We start from the raw sequence: 22,022 nt of genomic DNA on the forward strand, positions 1-22,022 counted from the left end.
TGAGGGATCTTCAGTGTTTCATGTGAGATCTTTCATTGCTGTAGTTGGTCACTGAAAGTGAAAGTGAAGTTGCTCAGTCGTGTCCAACTCGTAGTGGGGTCCGACTGGTAGCGACCCCATGGACTGCAGGCTCCTCCGTCCATGGGATTTTCCAGGCAAGAGTACTGGAGTGGGTTGCCATTTCCTTCTCCACCAAGCAGCTTTGAATGTCCTATGTATACACCGTTGCCCCTTGCTGGAGACCTGCAGAATGGCCTCAAATTTTTCTTTAGTAGGACTAGCAAAAGGAGGAGCTAAACTTGATTTAGCAACTAGACTTGAGTTTGAAGGAGTAACGTGTGGGTGGGGGAGTGAGAGGTGATGGAGAGAGCTGGAATGTGTCCCAAGTTCATCTTTCAGCTGAAGGGAGAGCTGTGTCTTTAGAAGGGGTCGCTGTTGCTCTGGGTTGGGATTAGGGCATCAATATATTTAAAAGGATCCTAGGGCTTTCCAGGTGACACTAGTGGTAATGAGCCTGCCTGCCGGTGCAGGAGACCTAAGAGACATGGGTTCCATCCCTGGGTCAGGAAGATCCCCTGGAGGAGGAAATGGCAACCCACTCCAGTATTCTTGCCTGGGCAATCCTGTGGACAGAGGAACCTGGTGGGCTATGGTACATAGGGTTGCAAAGAGTCGGACACTAAGTCACTGAAGTGACTTAGCACAAATGCAGAGTGATTCTAATGTATCAGTAGGGCTGTGAACTAGATTTCTGTATCAACTACAGACAGGAAAGCTAACCTTTCTCCTTGCCTGCTAAACAAGTGGACTGAAAATTACTGGATCTAATTTACTTTGCAAGTGCATACATCTAACTGATTCAAGGGCTTCCCAGGTGGTGCTAGTGTAAGTCCACCTGCCATGCAGGAGACACAGAGACGAGTCCAATCCCTGGGTCGGGAACATCCCCTGGAGAGGGAAAGGGTGACCCACTCCAGTGTTCTTGCCTAGAGACTCCCATGGACAGAGGGGCCTGGTGGGTTACAGCCCATGGGGTCACAAAGAGTCAGACATGACTGAGCACACACCTGACTCCAGCTCTGGCAGTGAAGAGCAGGATGACGATTTCCACTGTAATAAACTGGTAAAGGTAATAGAAAGTTGGCTGCTGGTGCTGTTTATTGAACATTTTTTTTTTTCCCCCAGAGCTAAGGATTTGCCTGGGTAAGGAGGGTGTGGGAGGACCACATTCCAGTTCTCTCTTTTTAAAATATTTATTTATTTGGCTGTGCCAGGTCTTAGTCGAGGCTTCCCTGGTAGCTCAGTTGGTAAAGAATCCGCCTGCAATGCAAGTGACTCCAGTTCAATTCCTGGGTCGGGAAGATCCTCTGGAGAAGGGAAAGGCTACCCACTCCAGTATTCTTGGGCTTCCCTTGTGGCTCAGCTGATAAAGAATTCGCCTGCAATGCTTTAATTGCAGCATGTGGGATCTAGTTCCCTGACCAGGGATTGAACCCAGGCCCCTTGCATTGGGAGTGCAAAATGTTAGCCACTAGACCACCAGGGAAGTCCCCAATTCTCTTTTTACCTCCACCACAGCATCCTGTGTGCCTTCCGGCTGGATGAGGGTGCTTCCATCATAGCCCTGCGTGAGGGCGCCTCTCTGTGTAATAGGGAAGGACAAACCTGAGTCCACATTGGATCTGTTCCCCTCTTAAAAAAAAAAATTGAAACCGTATTGAATTTCTTTCTTTTAAAAGTAATTTTATTTATTTTTCGCTGCACTGAGCCTTCTTTATTGTGAGGGGGCTCTCTCTAGTTGCGATGTGCAGATTCTCATTGCGGTGGTTTCTCTCACTGTGGAGCATGGGCTGTAGGTGCATGGGCTTCAGTAGTTGCCGCTCATGGGCTCTAGAACTCAGGCTGAGTAGTTGTGATGCATGGGCTTAGCTGCTCTGAGGCATGTGGAATCTTCCTGGACCAGGGATCGAACCTGTGCCCCCGGCACTGGCAGGCAGATTCTTATCCACTGCACCACCAGGGAAGTTCTGGATCTGTTCCTTTGGTTTTAACCTGTGTATTCTACTGCTTTGGCTGCAAGTTAATGACGACAACGATGTAGCCTATAAACTTAAATTATACCTAATGGCCCATCTCTGGGAACTGTGCCTCCCATGTAATAAGTGCTAAGCTAAAATACCTTTGTTTAGCTCACAGGAAATAACCTGACGAGGCTCACCTCGTCATGGCTGCGGAAAATAGAAATGAACACATCTCCTCCGGAGGCTGAGGGGAGGCAGGACTTAACACCCTCCCCTGTTAGTATAAAAGAGTGTGAATTCTTACTTGGAGAAGATGGTTCTTTGGGACGCTAGTCCACCACCTTCTCACTCTGTTGACTTTCCAAATAAAGTCTGGTAGCTCAGCTGGTAAAGAATCCGCCTGCAATGCAGGAGACCCTGGTTTGACTCCTGGGTTGGGAAGATCCCCTGGAGGCGGGCATGGCCACCCACTCCAGTATTCTTGCCTGGGAAATCCCATGGACAGAGGAGCCTGGTGGGCTGCAGTCTGTGGGGTCGCAGAGAGTCGGACACGACTGAATGACTAAGCACAGCACACATTCCTTGTCCCCAGCCGCTCGGTTCTGCATTTATTGACCTGTTGTGCAGGGAGCCCTGTGAGCCTAGACTCAGTGGCATCTGGCGTCCCCTGGTGACGGATTAGTGAAGTGCCCTGTGTTACTCTGGAAACAGCTCAGTGAACTAAGAACGAGGCTCGCAGGCCGTCTCTTCTAGCCCGCTCTGATTTTACAGATGATGAGCTGAGGCTGTGAGTGGTGGTGTGGATTTCCCAGGCCCACACACGTGGTGACTGAGTCAAGTGTGGGTTTAGCTGGGGTGCATTGTTCATGGGTAGGAGACCGTGACTCAGGCCTTCCGGGGACCAGAGCCTTGGAGACGAGAGTCAGGGGGTGATGGTGAGTTAGAACAGCTCCTGGGGGTCACACACAAGACCCCGGTGATGCTGGGTACCACTCATTGAGCCTGAACATCTGAAAACGTTTAGAGCTATAGACCTGGCAAGTCCCTCAAACTGTTCGCCGAATTGATTCATTGTCTCCACCCTCACTTTGTCTTCCTCCACCGTGTATCCTCTTAGTAGATGGCATCACCTTCTATTGGGCTGATCAGGCTGGACAACTATCATGGCTCTGTCATCCACTCCTTTACTGAGTGCTTCTCTTGAACTTCGGTTTTTGTAAAACACATACGTTTTGGGAAGTCTTTACTGAATTTGTTACAATAACACTTCTGTCTTATGTTTGGTTTTTTTGGCTGTGAGGGGCATGGGATCTTAGTTTCCCAACCAGATACTGAACCTGCATCTCCTGCACTGGAATGTCAAGTCTTAACCACTGGACTGCCGGGGAAGTCACTTGAATTTTGAGGAAAAAAAATCAATTTAGTGTCTTAGTTACCACTTCCTACATCAGCTTTCTCGTCTTACATGTGATGCTCTGCTTCCAGGCAGAATCAGCCCAGGCCAGCCCCTCCAGTCCAAAACTCCTGTGCTGGCCTTGACAGCTCATCAGTTTTACTTGGAGTCTTTGCTTGATCTACAACAAAGCAGTTGTTTGTGCAAATTAAGAAAGTGAAAAGACAAACTAGAGAATGAGAGAAAATATTTGCAAATCATTAACTGTTTCATATCCAGAATATAAAAACACCTACAACTCCACAACGAAAGACAAATCTCACTTAAAAAATGGACAAAGGACTTGAAGAGACATTTCTCAAAAAAACTTATATGAATGGCCAATCAGCACATGAAAAGATGCTCAACATCTTTAGTTATTCTAGGATGGTGATACTCAAAGACAGAAAATAACAAGCAAGAATGTGGGTAGAGTGAAGCAGTTGTATGTTGTGGATCAGTTCAGTTCAGTTCAGTCACTCAGTCGTGTCCGACTCTTTGTGACCCCATGGACTGCAGCACGCCAGGCCTCCCTATCCATCACCAACTCCTGCAGTTTACTCAAACTCATGTCCGTTGAGTCGGTGATACCATCCAACCATCTCATCCTCTGTCATCCCCTTCTCCTTCCACCTTCAATCTTTCCCAGCATCAGGGTCTTTTCAAATGAGTCAGTTCTTTGGATCAGGTGGCCAAGGTATTGCAGTTTCAGCTTCAACATCAGTCCTTTCAATGAATACTTAGAACTTACCTCCTTTAGGATGGACTGGTTGGATCTCCTTGCAGTCAAGGGACTCTCAAGAGTCTTCTCCAACACCACAGTTCAAAAGCATCAATTCTTCAGTGCTCAGCTTTCTTTGTAGTCCAACTCTCACATAAGAATGTAAAATGGAATTGTGTTCGCAGCCGCCGCCGCGCCGCCGTCGCTCTCCAACGCCAGCGCCGCCTCTAGCTCGCCGAGCTCCAGCCGAAGGAGAAGGGGGGTAAATAAGGAGGTCTCTATACCATGGCTAGTACAAAGCAGACTGCCCGCAGATCGACCGGTGGTAAAGCACCGAGGAAGCAACTCGCTACAAAAGCCGCTCGCAAGAGTGCGCCCTCTACTGGAGGGGTGAAGAAACCTCATCGTTACAGGCCTGGTACTGTGGCACTCCGTGAAATTAGACGTTATCAGAAATCCACTGAACTTCTGATCCACAAACTTCCCTTCCAGCGTCTGGTGCGGTAAATTGCTCAGGACTTCAAAACAGACCTGCGCTTCCAGAGCGCAGCTATCGGTGCTTTGCAGGAGGCAAGTGAGGCCTATCTGGTTGGCCTTTTTGAAGACACCAACCTGTGTGCTATCCATGCCAAACGTGTAACAATTATGCCAAAAGACATCCAGCTAGCATGCCGCATACGTGGAGAACGTGCTTAAGAATCCACTATGATGGGAAACATTTCATTCTTTAAAAAAAAAAAAAAAAAAATTCTCTTCTTCCTGTTATTGGTAGTTCTGAACGTTAGATATTTTTTTTCCATGGGGTCAAAAGGTACCTAAGTATATGATTGCAAGTGGAAAAATAGGGGACAGAAATCAGGTATTGGCAGTTTTTCCATTTTCATTTGTGTGTGAATTTTTAATATAAATGCGGGGACATAAAGCATTAATGAAAGTCAAAATGTTTCAGTGAACAAGTTTCAGCAGTTCAACTTTATAACAATTATAAATAAACCTGTTAAATTTTTCTGGACAATGCCAGCATTTGGATTTTTTTAAAACAAGTAAATTTCTTATTGACTGCAACTAAATGGTGTTTGTAGCATTTTTATCATACAGTAGATTCCATCCATTCACTATACTTTTCTAACTGAGTTGTCCTACATGCAAGTACATGTTTTTAATGTTGTCTGTCTTCTGTGCTGTTCCTGTAAGTTTGCTATTAAAATACATTAAACTATAAAAAAAAAAAAAGAATGTAAAATGGTGCAGATGCTGTGAAAAATAGTCAGTTTCTCAAAAAGTTAAACATAGTAGTGCCATTGTTGTTCAGTCAAGTTGTGTCCGACTCTTTGTGAGCCCATGGACTGCAGCATGCAAGGCTTCCCTGTCCCTCACCATCTCCTGGAGTTTGCTCAAGTTCCTGTCCATCGAGTCAATGATGCCATCCAACCATCTTGTCCTCTGTCGTCCCCTTCTCCTCCTGTCTTCAATCTTTCCCAACATTAGGGTCTTTTCCAATGAGACAGTTCTTCACATCAGGTGGCCAAAGTATTGGAGCTTCAGCATCAGTCCTTCCTATGAATGAATATTCAGGACTGATTTCCTTTAGGATTGACTGGTTTGATCTCCTGGCAGTCCAAGGGACTCTCAAGAGTCTTCTTCAACACCACAGTTCAAAATCATCAATTCAGCACGCAGCCTTCTTTATGGTTCAACTCTCACATCCATACATGACTACTGGAAAACCATAGCCTTGACTAGATGGACCTTTGTTGGCAAAGTCATGTCTCTGCTTTTGAATATGCTGTCTAGGTTGGTCATAGCTTTTCTTCCAAGGAGCGGGTGTCTTTTAATTTCATGGCTGCAGTCACCATCTGCAGTGATTTTGGAGCCCAAGAAAATAAAGTCTCTCACTGTTTCCATTGTTTCCCCATCTACTTGCCATGAAGTGATGGGACCAGAGGCCCGTACTCTACCACAAAAGAAGAAACGTAAAAGAGATGTTTATCTTCAGTTTCTTTTTAAAAAAAGATTAAATGTAAAAGCAGAGGAGCTAATACACAAATGTCGACTGTACAATTTAATTAATTATAGCTGTATTGTACTCAGTGATAGCCGCCCACACAGGAGGGGCCCCTCAGCTCGCCAAGCTTTTCCTACCTGCCTAATGCTTCACAAACTTTTTCATGCAGTCCTCAGAAAAACCCTGAATAGGTTACTCTGCCCATGTTATAGTTGGGGAAACAGACTGTTAAACCTTGGCCTCAAGTTTCCTATTTATATAAACATAGCTCTTAAATCGTGACCTCCTGGCGACCTCAGATGTTCGGCCACTTGGAACAGGAAGTGTGGTCTTCACTCCTGAATTCTATTTTGGAAAAGTTGCTTAACTGTAAGACGATCAATTTGATCTGGCCTTCTGTAATTTAACAGGGGGAAGATCACTATGAAGAGGGTTAGATTGTGAACAAGATCATATCTAAGCTTGCTTTCTCATTGGATTTGTTGGACCCCATCACCCTCTGGGCACTGATGTGAACTCAGCTTGCTAGTTTATGGAGCTTATTTTAGAGCTCAACAACAGATTTATTAAACTTTGACTGCAGTTCTTTTTCAGTGTAGTAATTCATCCATCTTTGAAGTTAGAGCTTTTTGGGGAGAAAAGTTCTTGAATTTTCCTTTATTGACCAGAAGAGGTCGCTGTTTCACCATGTATATTTTGACGGTCCACGACAAACTCAAGAGTGTTCTGACCAAAAGTTATCCTTCTATTCTCGTTCTCTCTCTCTTCTTCCCTCCAGCCCTTCTTCCAACCATCTCTCCCCCACTTTTTAATCCCTCACCTCCATTATGTCAGTCAGTATCAGATGTGATAGCAGGATGTGCCCGTGCGTCACATTCTCCGAACGCTCCCCTCTTGCTAAGCGGGTACATCGCCTAGTGACAGACCCGAGGGAAGTCAGTGGGCGGAGACGCTGGGCCGCCCCCTTTGCTGACTTCTAAGGATGGAAATGCATTTTCGTTTTTGTGTACGAACAGTGGAACGGCCACGGAGCTGAGGTTCGGCGCTTCTTTTTCTCACTGTCCTGGCCCCAGAGAGGGCGACGGTGGAGCTATTTAGAAAAATCCCCTGCCAAATCTCGGAAGCCTGAGATTTTGACATTTGATGGGTAAAACTCATTTTTCTGCCTGGAGACTAGCTTTTCAGAAGTTCTTTTGTTAAGCAATTCACAGGAAAATTAGTTTTTTTTTTTTTTTAAACTAATCACTAATTAATCATTTTAGAAAAAATATTTTTCAGTTTTTTTCCCCCACTCAGGCTTCTGTCTTTTTCCCTATCTCCACCTGAGTTATTCAAGAGACATATCCACTTATGGTTTCAATTGGGAGCTTTATCAATCAAATTCAAATTTGATCAACTAGAAGAACGTGAGTAAAAGTCGCTCAGTTGTGTCCGACTCTTTGCAACCCCATGGACTGTCCACGGAATTCTTCAGGCCAGAATACTGCAGTGGGTAGCCTTTCCCTTCTCCAGGGGATCTTCCCAACCCAGGGATCGAATCCAGGTCTCCCACATTGCAGGCGGATTCTTTACCAGCTGAGCCACAAGGGAAGCCCAGAAGAACATGATTGAATACTAAAATAAAAAGAACTTTGGAGACTGAGAAACAAGGGGGCAGATGTGTGTGGTGTTAGGGGGTGGGAGAGGTGTGTTGTGAATACAAAGGTCTTCTGTTCTCTAAATTACCTTGGTGTGAGGAAAAGTAATTAGTTAAGTGTGAGGTGATCAGAGTTCCAAGGAAGTGTTGCTTGTCCGCGAGGTGCCTCATCCACTACTTGGTTAGTGAGAACTTTGCCGGACTTGGCCCTGTGTCCTGGACTCCACAGTTGTTTTTTAAAGTATTTGCTTACTTATTTGGTTGTGCCAGGTCTTAGCTGCAGCACTCGAGATCTTCAGCTGTGGCGTGTGGGCTCCAGTTGGGGAACCAGGGATCAAACCCAGGTCCCCTGCTTTGGGAGCGCAGAGTCTTGGCCCCTGGACCACCAGAGAAGGTCCTGGACTCCATGGATTATAAGGACGCGAAATGTCCTGGGGGTGGGGGTCAGAAGGGAGACAGGCTTCCCTGTTCTAGTCAGTTCTACCCCTGCTCTTCCTTCCCACGTAGGCTGTTTAAACCTGCAAGAGGATCCTGCCCGCCAAACAGGTCTCAACTGAACTGTCCACTGCTTGTGTGACCTGCAGCCAGTCTCCTCCTCTGCCCAGGTTTCAGCTGTCCCAGGCACGAAAGACCATGTGGAGTTATGTCATCTGATAGGGCTTTCAAATGCCATCTTAGGAATCTCACTGTCTTAATCTTCGTGGCACCATGATCTGGCATCTGATCTACTATCCCAATTGTATTAGTTGGGGTTCTCCAGAGAAATGGAACGAATAGGAATTTTATATATATTTATAAATAATTGTATATATTATATATATTATGTTGTATATCAATATATTACACACATATAAATGTTATATATAAATACATCATATACATAGATAAATATATATAATATATACATGTTATATATATATTATATATATATATTATGTGGGCTTCTCTGGTTGCTCACATGGTCAAGAATGCATACATATATATATAAAATGGGGGCTTCCCAGGTGGCTGAATGGTAAAGAATCCGCCTGCCAGTGCAGGAAACACAAGATGGGAAGACCCCTGGAGAGGGGAACGGCAACCCCCTCCAGTATTCTTGACTGGAGAACCCCATGGACAGAGGATCCTGGCGGGCTACAGTCCATGGGGTTGCAAAGCATCGGATGTGACTGAGTGAACGGAGAAAGCACATATATAATATTATGTGAGTATATTTCCCACACAATTATGGAAGGTGAGAAGTTGTTTGTTACACAGTTTTCAACCTGGAGACCCAGGAAAGCTGGTGACAAAATTCAGTTCAAGTTCAAAGACAGAGAACCAGCAGCACTGATGTCCAAGGGCAGGAGAAGACGGATGTCCAGCTCAAGCAGAGAGGGTGAACACGCCCTTCCTTTTGTCTTTTTGTTCTATTCAGGCCCTCTGGGGATTGGATGATGCCCGCGCACATTGGGGAGGACCATCTGCTTACTCAGTTCACCTATTCAAATCTCTTCTAGAAACACACAGCTGCACCCCAAAATAATGTTTTACCAGCTGTATCTGGACACCGTGTAGGCCAGTGAGACTGATACATAAAATTAACTATCACACCAAGCAGCTGTCTCACATTAAAGATGGAGATGACAATCAGTTATTACAATTTTCCTCTGTGAACACATGCAGTAATTTACATTTACTTAGAATCCTTCATCCTGAAACGCGCCCCGTTTTGTTGATTTTCAGTGGCTAAGTCTCATCTGACTCTCTGTGACCCCGTGGGTGGCAGCATGGCAGGCTCTCTGTATTTCTTTATAATCTGATTGCAAACTCTGTATAGGACTCTCACACTTGAAATAGGGCAGCAACACAATTATTACAATAAAAAATACAACTTCAAACAGGCAGAGGAGAGGAAGGCATTAGTATTTTTTTTACTTGTTCCTATATACTCTTATGCCTATCAGTTCCGTTCAGTCGCTCAGTTGTATCCGACTCTTTGCGACCCCATGAACTGCAGCACGCCAGGCCTCCCTGTCCATCACCAACTCCCGGAGTTTATTCAAACTCATGTCCATCAAGTCGGTGAAGCCATCCAGCCATCTTATCCTCTGTCGTCCCCTTCTCCTCCTGCCCCCAATCCCTCCCAGCATCAGGATCTTTTCCAATGAATCAACTCTTCGCATGAGGTGGCCAAAGTACTGGAGTTTCAGTTTCAGCATCAGTCCTTCCAATGAACACCCAGGACTGATCTCCTTTAGGATGGACTAGTTGGATCTCCTTGCAGTCCAAGGGACTCTCAAGAGTCTTCTCCAACACCACAGTGCAAAAGTATCAATTCTTCAGTGCTCAGCTATCTTTATAGTCCTACTCTCACATCCATACATGACCACTGGAAAAACCATAGCTTTGACTAGACAGACCTTTGTTGGCAAATAGGAATGGAGAATCTGTGTTAACCAAATGTCCCCTCACAAAACAGGAATAGAACCTGCTCTGAAGGAGATGGAGGTATACAAATACTTCAGATGAATCAATGTGCATTTACTCATCTGTGAAACACCTGTAAAGAGAGAACATGAAAGGAAAAGAGGCGCAATTCTTGCCCTTGAGAGCTAACCAATGAAGGTGCGTGCCTGCGTGCTCAGTCACTTCAGTCTTGTCCGACTCTTTGCGACCCTGTGGACTGTAGCCCACCAGGCTCCTCCGTCCATGAGATTCGCCAGGCAAGGATACTGGAGTGGGTTGCCTGCCCTCCTCCAGGGGATCTTCCCGACCTGGTGACTGAACTCGCCTCTGCCTGTGTCTCCTGCGTTGCAGGTGGATTCTGTACCCAGTGAGCCCCCTGGGAAGCCCGCCAACTGAAAGTATCATGTTATAACTTAACACAACCCTAACGCTTAAACCAGTGAAAGGCAGGCAACTTCATGTAAAAGCGGTGCAACATATTTCAGTCTGTCTGTCATTTACCTTCTCTATCAGGAAACATTCACCATTCTTTTCTCTCTGAATTCCAAGGGCTAACAGAGCACCCGGCCCATGATGCCTAGAGCCGACAGCTTCCCCAGGCTTGCTGCCCTGTCAGAGAAAGGGCTTTTGGAGGCAACCATGAAGAGGCAAATCTGGGGTGAGATGAGATGGGTATCAGACTAGCAGTGATCACAGTATCTGTCTTTGCTTTTCTCTTGGTTTTGGAAACCGTTGCCAGTTATGCCAAGATTTTATTTGGACAGGAATGGACAAAAAAAAGAAAGTGAATCAATAAAATGAAAGAACAAGAGCAGACCCTTGAGGCCCAACTTCCAGGGTTTCAGTGCCAATTCTCCCATTTATGCTCTAACAGGGCAAGCTTTAAAATTTTTTTCTCCTCTCAAAAAATTGGGTAAAAAGATCACCTGCTTTGTGGGGCTGCAGAGAAGAGTAGATTATTTAAATTTATATGTTTGTGTTTAATAAGTGATGACAGCTCTCACCACAATAATTATTATTCTTGCCAACTTTTAACTATGCTTTTTAGGAGATCAGCTTCTTCCTGCTCACTTATGAGCCATCAGTAGTAAGGACATTAATTTCTGTGAAAAACACTGTCCTAGGCCCAGGTTCTTGCCTTCATAAAATTTTATCATCAAGATGAAAGGTAAGCTCAACATATTAGTAATTCTAAACAAACAGTCTGAGAGGAGGCTGCTGCAGGACTGTGTTTCCGGGGTCACAGGTCACACTTGAGGGTCTCCCATGGTGGCTGTTTTGCTGATACCCCTTCAGAGAGCAAGAAGCCCAGGGTGAAGAGGAGCGGGGGTGAACCAAAGCACCAGGTATGAAAGGCTGAAAACCACGCAATAAGACAGGAGAAGATATTTATAGAGTATGTTGTATTGATATATAGTCATAATACACATCTTATATAACAATATATTAATGAGTATCTGATAAAAATTATCAAATCAATATGAGGGAAAAGCTCAAACTAAAAAATGGACAAAATTTCAAATTGGTGATTCACTAAAGAAGAAAGCTAAATGTCTGGTCAACATGAAAGGATCTTCAACCTCGCTAGGAATGAGGGATGCACAAATTATTTGCACAGTGAGATAATACGTCATGCCATCAGTTGAGCAAAAAATAAAGGCTGATAATACCAAGTGTGGACAAGGATCTGGACAAATGGGGGTTATCAGTCATGACTGATAAGACTGTGTCATTAGTAACTTCAGAGAGATATTTGAAATGATTTAGCGAAGTTAAGGTCTCGTGCTCTTCAACCAAATCATTCCACTTCTAGGCAGGGATGATACTCGACATACTTAATATCCCAGAGGGCAAGCCACCCACTAATCAGAATTTATACCTTCTCCAATCAGAATGGAGGCTTCCTGTCCCCAGTGGGTGTATGTTTCTTGCTGAATATGAATATCAGCCCTGCTTCTAGGAATATTCCCTAGAAACTTCATACATTGGATACACAGAGAGATAAATGTATAAGAATGGAGAAGGAAATGGCAACCCACTCCAGTATTTTGCCTGGAGAATCCCATTGACCAAGGAGCCTGGCAGCCTACGGTCCATGGGGTTTGCAAGAGTTGAACATGGCTTAGCGACTAAAGAGAGAGATTGCAACACTGTTTGTAGAAAAAAGATCATAAAGCAATCTAGCTGTCCAGAAACAAGAGTGAATAAATACATATTGGTCTATTATACAATAGAATACAGTAGTGAAGAGTGGACACAGCTCAGAAACCTAAAGTTAAAAAAAAAAAAATTAAAAAAAAAAAGAAACCTAAAGTTTAGGGAAACAGCAAAGACAATGCCACATGTAAAATTTGAAATCAAAACAATGCTATATTTACATGTAATAATAGTTGGGAGCATGTGTGGGAATGACCATCAACGTTCAGAATACTGGTTATTTCTGGGGAAGGAGAGAAGAGAGGGAAAGGGTCCTCAACCTCATGACTTGGGTCTTAAAAAAGATGGGGAGCAAGTATGGAAGACTGTTAAGATTTGATTGACCCAGTGGTTGGTCCCAGATGTTCGGTATGATGTTCTATTCTATTCTATTCTGTATGATGGAACTATTTTACAATGTTAATTAAATAAAATCAACATAAACAAGATTATGAGCTGCAGATCAGTGTTCACTGGTCTCTGTGCAACCAGTCTGCAGTGCCCTGCAGGAAAGACTCTTCCCCTTCTGCCCTCACTACCGCCTGCCTCTCGGGTCACAGCCTGTTTCCCTTTGCAGGATTCACCCCAAGGATGAGGCTGGAATGCCATTTTTTCAGCTTTTCAACCTCTGAGTGTGCCTCTCTACCTTCCTGCCCCACTCAGAGACGCCAATTATCTGATGGTGCTGTCCTTGAACTTGGCACATCATTACAGGTGACTCCAGAACATTGGTTATCACAACAGTCTTCATTAACTTGAAGTGTCAACCTCTCCTCCTCAGCCCAGCCTTGGCAGACATGCCTGGAAAGCAAGTGGTATCTTTTGTTGGCGTCTTACCTGGGAGGCTCTGCAGCCCATGGGCTGACCTCCATCTGATGGACATTACACACATAACATTTATGACTCCACTTGAAAGCCTGAGGCTTTGGAGGGAGGGACTGAACTCAGGGGCTTCCATTCGAAAGGCAAGTATAGCTGACGAGGCACCTGCAAAAGCTCTAAGATGTTGCTTAAACACAGTAACTTTTTCCAGAGATAACCCTTTTCATGTTGCTTGGGCTTCCCACATAGCTCAGTTGGTAAAGAATCCTCCTGCAATGTGGGAGACCTGGGTTCGATCCCTGGGTTGGGAAGATCCCCTGGAGAAGGGAAAGGCTACCCACTCCAGTATTCTGGCGTGGAGAATCCCATGGATTATACAGTTCACGGTGACAAAGAGTTGGATACGACTGATTGACTTTCACTTTCACTTTTCTGGTGTAACAAAATCTACCCTCTCCCTTCCTTTGAAGGGTTAGACATAGCAGTGCTCCCAGCCAAGCAGAAAGGATTGACTGGAGTTCATTTCTTGAACGATTATAATTTAGAGATTCTGGCTTTAGAATGATTGGAAATGGATATGAATTGACCACAGAGTTTCTAGCTGGAGGAGGCAAATCTGAAAAAGGGACGTTTATATTTGGGAACTCTCTTGACCCGTGTTCCCCAGCTCCTAGTGTGAGGTGAGGGAGCTGGGTGTGCGTGGGGGGCAACGTGGTCTAGCAGATTGAACGTGAGCTCTGCATTCAGACCTGCTTTTGATCTCGGTTGTGTGGCTTTGGGTAACTGACTTTACGTCTGCGGGCTTTGGGTAGATACAAGTGTGGGGGGATGCCCTCCGTCAGGAAGCTGGGTCAGCATTAAATAAGATGATGGCGAGAAGGCGGCCCCTGCTCTATGGGGGCCGTTCCTCCTTTTCCCCAACCCTCCCCAAAGCACAGACACTCCAACTTCCTGGGGCCCTGTAGTTTTTATTTTCTTCCTTGCTCACCCAAACCGGCTAGTAGGAGGGTTTTAACTGGGAGCAGGTGGGAGGAGGAAAGGGAGGAGTGAGGCTGGAGGCTGCAGGGAGGTCGGTGTCCATGGTGGGGGAGGAGGGGGTGCAGATCTGTCGTGGTCATTGAGTTACTGCTTGGTGCTACCCAGTTGCCCAGGTTTTATGGAAGCTAATCTCTAATCATGGAATCAAAGGCTCTCTTGCTTCAGTTTCTGGGGTGGTGGGTGTTGGGGACAGAGGGTTTTCCCACTATGGACTCATAGCCTAGCCTGATTCCCTTGTCACCTGTCATTGTTGTTGTTCAGTCGCTGAGTCACATCCAGCTCTTTGCAATCCCCTGAAATGCAGCACTCCAGGCTTCCCTGTCCTTCACTGTCTCCCAGGGTTTGCTCAGACTCGCGTCCGTTGAGTTGATGGTGCCATCCGACCATCTCATCCTCTGTTGCTCCCTTCTCCTCCTGCCCTTGTCATCTATACATGTAGTCAATCCCATAAAAAAAAAAAGAAGCCTACCCAGGCCTTTATAAATTGACTTGGGAGATATCTGAATAGAGGCAAAGCTTCACTGTTCTCTTTTTGAGGCCAAACATGCAGAAGTGAGATTCACCAGTTGTGCTTTAAAGGTACGAGTCCTGTTTTGGAAGGAGAGCTGCTTGGTCTCTCGACTTTTCGAAGCCATAGTTTCCTCATCTGTAACAAGGCAGGATGCCACTCTGTCCCAGCCTACCACTAGGGATGTGGAATGACAAAGTAGATGAGAAAGAATTTATGAACTATAAGCATGCATGCATGCTCAATCGTGTCTGACTCTTTGCGACCCTGTGCACTGTAGACCACCAGGCTCCTCTGTCCGTGGGATTCTCCCAGACAAGAATACTGGAGTGGATTGCCATTTCCTCCTCTAGGAGATCTTTCTGACCCAGGGATCGAACCTGTGTCTCCTGCATCTTCTGCGTTGGCAGGCAGATTCTCTACCACTGAGCCAGCTGGGAAGCCCATAAAGTGCTGTATAAACCTCAAAAAATCATTATACCTTTGTCTGCAGCAGCAGCCTGGTCAGATACTTCCTCTAGGGAAGATGAATGTGACTTGGTCACTGTTTCCAGCAGGACATGAGGCAATGTTCTTGCCTAGTTAACTCGATGTTCCGTACACTCTGATCTTTCATGTCAACAAAACTGTTATTTTGTACAGCATTTCCCCGAAGGCTAGAGGAATGTCCTAGAGATGCTGATAGGAGTCAGATTTAATCACTGACTTTGAGCCACAAAGATGGGACAGCTCAATGCCTTAGTAGCCAGAACTGGGGTGTGAAGTCATAGAAAACTGTACCGCAAGGAGAACGAAGGCTTTGTTCTCTCCCTTTTTCTGTGTCTAATTTTAAAACCACAAAAATGATAGGTATTCTTAATCAAATGAATATTGGCTTTCAGGCTATTCTCACAGACAGCTTCAGTTACTTATATTCTTGGGATTTGGGTTTTTGGAAGCATTTTATTTATTTGGCTGCACTGGGTCTTAGTTGCGTCCCATGAGACCTTTAGTTGCAGCATGTGAACTCTTAGCTGCAGCATGTGGGATCTAGTTCCCTGACCAGGAATAGAACCCAGGCCCCCCTGTATTGGGAGCGCAGAGTTGTAGCCACTGGACCACCAAGGAAGTCCCAGATCTGGGATGTTTAGTGTCCAGAATTTGTCAGTTGCAAATGAAAGTTGATCAGCTTGAAGAAAAGAGAACATGCTTCCCACACTTAACTGGAAAGCTCGAGGGTAGATAAGCAGGATTCAGGGTCTCCAAGGATGTCTCAGGGCTTGACCCAGTTCCCTCACTGCCTGGGTCATCTCTTTTCATGTCCCTCTGAGGTCCCAAGGAGGCTACAAGCACCCCCATCCAGTCACCCGTTGCACTGAAATACAAATGCCTTAGATACCGCCTGACACCATTCCTTACAGGCAAATAAGGAGAAACCACATGTGATAACCTTGTCAGGGTCTCCAGGAAAATTTAGGTCCCTACAATGACACAAAGGTCTTCCCACGTGATACTAGTGCTAAAGAACCCGCCTGCCAGTGCAGGAGATGTAAGAGATGCTGGTTCGATCCCTGGGCCGGGAAGATCCCCTGGGGGAGGGCAGGGCACCCCACTCCAGTATTCTTGCCTGTAGAATCCCATGGACGGAGGAGCCTGGAGGGCTGCAGTCCATGGGGTCACAGAGAGTCGCACATGACTGAAGTGATTTAGCACACAATAACACAACGCTCAGATGCCTGCTGTTCCTGTAAGTATCTGCATGTAGAGTTGCATGTTTCATTTATCATAAATTTCAATTTCCTCCCATCCCAGGCTGGTCACCATTTCCTAAGATGAAATGAAGGAGAACCCGCAGCTCACCTGCTTGCACGGGGGCAGGTGAGGCCGACACGGCTGAGCGCAGGTCACCTGCATTTTATCTTCATTCAGTCACTTGCTGCCGCGCCCACCTGCACTGACTTTGGCATCCTCACTCTCGCTGCTTCTCCTAGCGCCCTGTGGCTCTGCGGTAATTAGCAAGAGCACCTGGAAAGCTCTAAGTGCTCCTTGAAAATTCCAGTGCCAAGTGGTATCACTCTGTGACTTGAAAGGAAGGCGGATAACAAGGCGGGGCTCCTCTTGATGCCTCACGCACCCTCCGCCTCTGGGAATGGGCCCCTTCCTCACAGCCGATGGAGAGTTTCACCTTTGTCTGCAGCATTTGGTTGAGTAAGGTCTCGGGGTAGGAGCTTTGCCGGGTGCTGTGTGTGCACCGTCAGCTCAGATGAGTGACTGAGGAATGAAGTCCTCCTCAGCGGCCCTGACCTGTCTGTTTGCTCCCAGAAGAAGCTCAGGGCTGTGGTTCACTCTTTCTGCCATCTTGTCACCCACGGTCAAGGCATTAAACGTGCCAGCACCCTGGTTTCTTCCACATGGACTGTAGAAGTCTCTTTGTTGTCTCTGCCTCCCTTCTTATTGGGGCTTCCCTGGTGGCTCAGTGGGTAAAGACTCCGCCTGCAATGTAGGAGACCCAGGTTTGATCCCTGGGTCAGGAAGATGCCCTGGAGGAGGGCAGGGCAACCCACTCCAGTATTCTTGCCTGGAGAATCCCATGGACAGAGGAACTTGGAAGGCTACAGTCTAGAGGGTCGCGAAGAGTTGGACATGACTGAAGTGACTGAGCACCCACCACCCTCCTTATTACCACAGAAGGATTATGTTCTTTTATTATTATTACTTATTTGGCTGTGCTGAGTCTTAGTTGTGGCATGTGGGATCTAGTTCCCTGACCAGGGGTGGAACCTGGGTCCCCTTGCACTGGGAGCGCAGAGGGTGAGCCACTGGACCACTGGGGAAGTCCTGGCCACAGAAGGATTATCTTCTGAAAACGTGCACGTAGGTCAGTCCTCAGCAGATAGCCCTCCCCTGCTGGCCCTGGAGCTACCAAATAACAGCCCGACTCCACAGTCTCTGTCTGAAGGCCCTCCCGAGTCTGGGAGTTACCATTCTCTTACAAGTATCTTTTTCTTTTCTCCTTAATGAACTCTCTACTTTCCTACCTGATTAGGCTCTTTTGGCTACTTTGAATGACCCTTCACTAACTCTGTGTCACTTTTCTTGCTGTGTAATAAGGTAACAATACTTATCTCACCTGGAAAAAGCGGTCGGGTAAATGGAATAGCTTATAGAAAGAGTCTAGTACAGTGCCTGGCACATTCATGTGATAGCAAAATGATGGTCGTTGTTATTATAGTCTCTCCTTCATGGCTCAGCCTGAGAACTGTTTCTTTTCAGACGGTGTTCTCTTGGGGCTGATGGGCTGCCCTTGTGGCTCAGCTGGAGACCCGGGTCTGATCCCTGGGTCGGGAAGATCCCCTGGAGAAGGGAAAGGCTACCCAGACTCACAGGACACTGCTCTATTCTGGGTCTGTTGCTTCAGAACTAAGAGGAGGGACTGATGGCATGAGATTTGCTGCCCAGAGGGGCCAGGTCACACAACGTGGGTAAACTTGGACCAACAAGAGGCAGGAGACAGGAATGAGCCTGCAGATAAATTGTTCTCCTTCCCTCCTTCATCTCTGGTTCTTGGTCCCAGTTTCCATGCAGCATCAGGAGACAGTCCATGCCAGTGGGCAGAATGGACTTTATAAGTAAAGATCCACTTTCTACTTGGCATATTTTCCATTCCACTCTCCTTTCCCCCTCCCTCTGACTTTCAATGCATTTCATTCCCCAGGTAAACATGGTGCAAATTTTGCCCATTTGTTTCCTAGGGAACCCTATTGGAAAATTTTACTCTTATCATATTTCTCTTTTTTCCTGGCCTCTTCTCTCCTCTGTTCCTTGTGTCTCCTCTGTTCCCCTCAACCCCTTTATTTTAAACAAGAAATCTGGGGAGGAGTCCCAGTGCTTCTTCATCTTTGGGACTGGTGTCCTAACGAGTCAAGGTGGGGCAGTAGCTTTCTGATTGGGATGCAGGATGCTGACCTTAATAAAATAATGTGAGTGCACTCAACTGGAAGCAATCCTTTGTATGAAAGTTCATATTGGCACCAAAGAATAGTTGAGAGTCATTTTTTTCTTTACAAATGAGTCCACACAAATTTCTATCATGTATGATGATTTGATTCATACATTTTCAACTGGCAGTGAGCTTTGGAGCCGTAACCCTAGTATAAGAGACCAGGAGGAGGCTGCTGCTGTCTGAGGACTGCTGCCCTGAAAATAAGACAGAGATGCTCTTCCTACCTCTCCCTGAAGGCGTGGGGGGTGCTGGCTTTCCTTTGCTCTCTCAGTGCCTCTGTAGTGGGAGCAGTGCTAAATACTCTAAAAAAAAATACCTTCCGTCTTAGCACTGGGGCCCTTCGCAAATGTCTGATGTGGCTACATAGCCACTTGTGTGTGTGTGTGTGTGTGTGTGTGTGTGTGTGTGTGTGTGACAGCAAGGAGGTGGGGGAGGCAGTGTGGTAGGTAGAATAATTGCCTTCCAAAATATCTATGTCTGAATCCCTGAAACCTGTGACTAGGTAAGCTTACACGGCACAAGGGGCTTTGTAGTTGTGGTTGAGTTGAGGACCCTGTGATGGGAAGGCTGTCTTGGATTGCTCAGATGAGCCCTAAATGCAATCACAGGTGTCCTCCTGAGAGGGAGTCAGGAGTATCAGAGTGAGAGAGATTTGATGGTGCTAAGCCGCTGACTGTGAATGTGGAGGAACGGGCCATGAGTCCACAAAGGCAGGCAACTCCTAAGTTGGGAAAGGCAAGAAAACAAGACTTCCCCCGAGCATCTGGAATGAACATACCCAGCTTCAAGAACTCCCTGCACCTTATAAATGTGGGCACAGATGAGAGGTAGGTCAGGATGGCTCCAAACGCTTACTAGCTCCCACCACACACGTGGGAAGGACATCCTTCTCAAAGCAGCCCACTCACCTCATTTCTATTCCTCCAGCAAAGCATCACTCTCTGTGCCCTAATCAGCTCTGTGACCCACCTGTGCTTCAGTGCCTTATTATGTCCTTGGACCTTACCTTGGACTTTATTTTTTGGGGCTCCAAAATCACTGCAGATGGTGACGGCAGCCATGAAAGTAAAAGATGCTTGCTCCTTGGAAGAAAAGCTATGACTAACCTAGACAGCGTATTAAAAAGCAGAAACATTACTTTGCCAACAAAGTTCCGTCTAGTCAAAGCTATGGTTTTTCCAGTAGTCATGTATGGATGTGAGAGTTGGGACTATAAAGAAAGTTGAGCGGCGAAGAATTGATGCTTTTGAACTGTGGTGTTGGAGAAGACTATTGAGAGTCCCTTGGACTGCAAGGAGATCAGCCCTAAACATTCATTGGAAGAACTGATGCTGAAGCTGAAAGTCCAATACTTTGGCCACCTGATGTGAAGAGCTGACTCATTGGGAAAGATCCTGATGCTGGGAAAGATTGAAGGCAGAAGGAGAAGGGGACGACAGAGGATGAGGTGGTTGGATGGCATCACCGACTCAATGGACATGAGTCTGAGTAAACTCTGGGAGTTGGCAATGGACAGGGAGACATGGCATGCTGCTGTCCATGGGGTCGCAAAGAGTCAGACACGTTTGAGCAACTGAACTGAATTGCACCTTACCAGAGTCCGAATGAGAGGAGAGAAGCCTTGGGCTCCCCCTAGAGGTCAGAATGTGTATGGCCAATTATGCTATGTGCCTTGAGAGACTCCTGAAATTTCAGATGAATGGACCCCTGGAGTGGGGATATACCAGGAGGTCGGTGGGCCCCTGAAGCTTTCATGGAGGAAGTGAATGACCTGTGCTCAAAGGACAGGGAAGTATAATTGAGCAGAGATGAGGGGGTGTGTGTTCACAGGTACAAAAGTGAGAATCTGTATCATTTAGTGTCCTGATCCTAAACTATTTTCATCTGACTCTGCAAATGCATATTTTCTTACCTGATTTGAGTCTTTCTGAAAACATGACTATTTATAGGACAGTTCTTTAGCTGACATATTTAGATGGGGTAAAACATGATTATGCAGAGAAATCGGGGACAATTAGGGTATAGATATGCTCTTAATCCTTTTTAATTGGAAGCCCCTGAGGGAATACAGCTGTCTCCGGTCCTTTATTCACCTGCACTTTAAGTGGACAGATATTAATTGAATAATGAAACATCTGCAAGGTGGTGAGGGTTGCAGTGGTTCGCTATAATTTCACTATCTACGGGCTAAGATGATAACCAGCAGCAGGAGATAAAGCAGATGGACTCAGATCCCAAAAATTTATTCTCTGAGTAGTCTGCAATAACACCTGCTCCTAGTAGTGAAAGGGTAGATGATGTATACATTTTTAATATTAGTAGATTTATCTTTTAAAAATTTTGAATTAAACTCCAATACATCTGAGTGTGGATTTCCAGGTGGCTCAGTGGTAAAGAATATGCCTGTCAATACAGGAGATGTAGGAGATTCAGGTTTGATCCCTGAATCAGGAAGATCCCCTGGAGAAGGAAATAGCAGCCCACTCCAATATTCTTGCCTGGGAAATGCCACAGACAGAGGAACCTGGTGGGCTACAGTCCATGGGGTCACCAAGAGTCGGACACAACTGAGCATGCACATGCCTGGCACATCTGAGTGTGGAAGTGACCGAGTATGAGTTGTGGTAGTCTTAAGTAAAATATTCAGTAATTAACAATCTACATAGATTCCCTGGGTGCGAGATTTCATAAACTAGGGAAATATTCTGAGGCAGATTGTTCGGGATGACATTGTTCACATGACAGACAGTAATTGTTATAGATTGTGCTAGAACCGATGTTTATAGAACAGTCTACTGCAGGTTTTCCCCTTGTTTTCCTTAGTGTATGTGTGATCCCACTTTTAGGATCTCACTCTTTCTTGTCTACAGCATAGTCTAGCTTCTTGGGTTTCCTGCTGAATGAACAGCTCTTTCAGTAGGGGATACAATCTGAGCTACTATGAGTCATGACCATTTTTTCAGTGGGCTCAGCTGATGATGGCAAATCGGTAAAGGAAGAGCAGAGCCTGTAGACACAGGTGGATGGTGTCGGGCATCCGGGAGAGAGGGAGCTGCGAGCTCTGTGTTGGCTGTGACAGGAGAACGTGACTGTGGCCCACATCATAGTTCAGGGCTTGGATGGCTTATCAGTTCAGGGACTTAGGTGGCTGGCAGCAGAAACTGACTGTAACTAATAAAGGGGAAATGTATTGGAAAGATATGGGATGTCCAC

The 22,022-nt window shown here is 46.0% G+C and overlaps 1 pseudogene across 1 annotated transcript; it reads left to right on the forward strand.

Annotated features, from left to right (window-relative positions):
• Nucleotides 1-4,348: 4,348 nt before the first annotated feature.
• On the forward strand, nucleotides 4,349-5,407 carry LOC122428905 (annotated as a pseudogene). Its single transcript, XR_006265845.1, has one exon. The product of XR_006265845.1 is annotated as a histone H3.3A-like (transcript).
• The last annotated feature ends 16,615 nt before the right edge of the window (nucleotides 5,408-22,022 follow it).

Source organism: Cervus canadensis, chromosome 27 (assembly GCF_019320065.1).
Source record: "Cervus canadensis isolate Bull #8, Minnesota chromosome 27, ASM1932006v1, whole genome shotgun sequence".
Taxonomy (NCBI): Eukaryota; Metazoa; Chordata; class Mammalia; order Artiodactyla; family Cervidae; genus Cervus; species Cervus canadensis.